The 1,913-nt window shown below is 49.9% G+C and overlaps 1 non-coding gene across 1 annotated transcript; it reads right to left on the reverse strand.

The window, feature by feature from the left end:
• Positions 1–357: 357 nt before the first annotated feature.
• LOC127485286 (small nucleolar RNA SNORA76) lies at positions 358–489 on the reverse strand. Its single transcript, XR_007912404.1, has one exon. It is a non-coding gene; the product is annotated as a small nucleolar RNA SNORA76 (small nucleolar RNA).
• Between the last annotated feature and the right edge of the window lie 1,424 nt (positions 490–1,913).

A 1,913-nucleotide genomic window follows, 5' to 3' on the forward strand; every position in this document is an offset into this window, starting at 1 on the left:
TCTGGTAAATAAATGGATGCATGAAAGATTGACTTCGGGTGCCTGAGGCTTTGAATGTTGTACAGAACAGGCTGACTGGATACTGCTGAGCCGGGGCCTGAGGCACCTCATATTCACTCCTTCCAGCATGACCTCCTCACACTAGCTGTGTTTCCAGAGACCAATATGGGGCCAGGAATGGCTGGAGGAGTGGAGGGAGGGAGCAAGATAGATCCAGGGGCTGCATGGCTGTCGAAGCAGAGCACTAGGAAGGATGGCCATTTGGAGGAGCAGAGGAAGGGAGAACAAGAAGAATTGTCCTGCCATGAGCCACTATGTCCCGCCCACCCCCCACCCTCCCAGCCCCGTATGGGGCCACAATGTCACTCGTGATTAAAAGGGCAGCCCATGAGCTGCGGGTGGCCCCAGCTATGTGTGAACTCATGCTCTGGTGCTGCAGCCTGACTCCTGGTGTCATGCGCAGGTGTGACGGGGGTTCAAAGGCAGCACATCTAGCCACTGTGGCCTGTTGTTAGGCTGGGAGAGGGAGCACCTTCCTGCAACCGGATTGCCCCTCCTCCATGCATTCCAGCTGCAAACAGGCTAGAAATGTCCACTAACATCAGGTAGTCCTTGTTGATGAGCACTTGGAGTCTTCTGAGCCCCACGTCTGTTCTCTGTGCTGAGATCAAATTTGCCTTCTCATAGCCACCTAAAGCTATAGATTCTTCTCTTACCCTCACAGTGCCTTGTGGTGGTACCTACGGAACTGAGATTGGGCACTCTCAAAAATATTTATTTATTTGAAGGGCCAAGTTATGGAGTAAGAGAGCCAGGGAGAGACAGAGGAAAGAGATCTTCCATTTGCTGGTTCACGCCCCCAAATGACTGCAATGGTTGGGGCTGGGCTGGCCTGAAGCCAGGAGCTAAGAACTCTGTCCAAGTCTTTCACGTGGGTGGTTGGGGTCCAAATACTTGGGCCATCATTTTCTGCTCTCCCAGACACATTAGCAGGGAGCTGGATCAGAAGCAGAATAGCTGGGACTCTAACCAGTGCTGGGATATGGGATGCCAGTGCTGCAGGTAGTGGCTTGACCTACTGTAGCACAATGCCAGCCCTGGTTGGGCATTCTTAGTGTCTGGCCGTAGAAGGAAGGAAAGGCACATAGGCATTCATGGCAATTCCAGAGGGGGGGAACCCCATGATCCCATTCATGATATGAAGTCAGTGGGTGGACTGTCATTGATAGGATTATTAATTTTTGACCAAACATATCTAAGAAATTGAAAACTATAAAATGACACACAGATGCACAATAATGGAATCATTTCTGATAATAGGAAATGAATGTCAGTAGCATAATTGTTGCCTTCAGTCTTTCAGTCTTGAGTGCTATTTCCAAAAAGGAGTGACTGATTAGCAGAGGCGGCCCTGAACCTCTGCCATACTGCACACAGCAGTGCTAACCGTCTGTGTTGATGGGGGTCCTGGGGAGGCACTTGGTGAAACTGGAAACCTGGGATTCCAGAGGCTGAGCAGATGGGTACAAAACAAGGAACTGCTGGTCCCTGGAAAACAGCAGGTAAGGGAGAGCTGTACTTCCCTTGGGCCTGAAACCTCCAGATCTGGGTCGCTTCTGAAGATCTTCTGGAGAAGGAAATGCAGTGCCAGTCAATGACTTACTCAGCATCCCTGTGACGCCTTGCTGGACCTGTTGAGAAGAATCTCCCACGTGCTTGATCCTTGAAGCGCTTGGACATGTTCTTGGTTAAAATCTTTTTTTTAAGATTTATTTATTTATTCGGAAGCCAGAGTTACAGAGAAGCAGAGCCAGAGAGAGATAGAGATAGAGATAGAGATAGAGAGAGAGAGAGAGAGAGATCTTCCATCCACTGGTTCACTCCTCAGATGGCTGCAATGACTGGAGCTAGGC

This window comes from Oryctolagus cuniculus, chromosome 1 (assembly GCF_964237555.1).
Source record: "Oryctolagus cuniculus chromosome 1, mOryCun1.1, whole genome shotgun sequence".
NCBI classification, from domain to species: Eukaryota; Metazoa; Chordata; class Mammalia; order Lagomorpha; family Leporidae; genus Oryctolagus; species Oryctolagus cuniculus.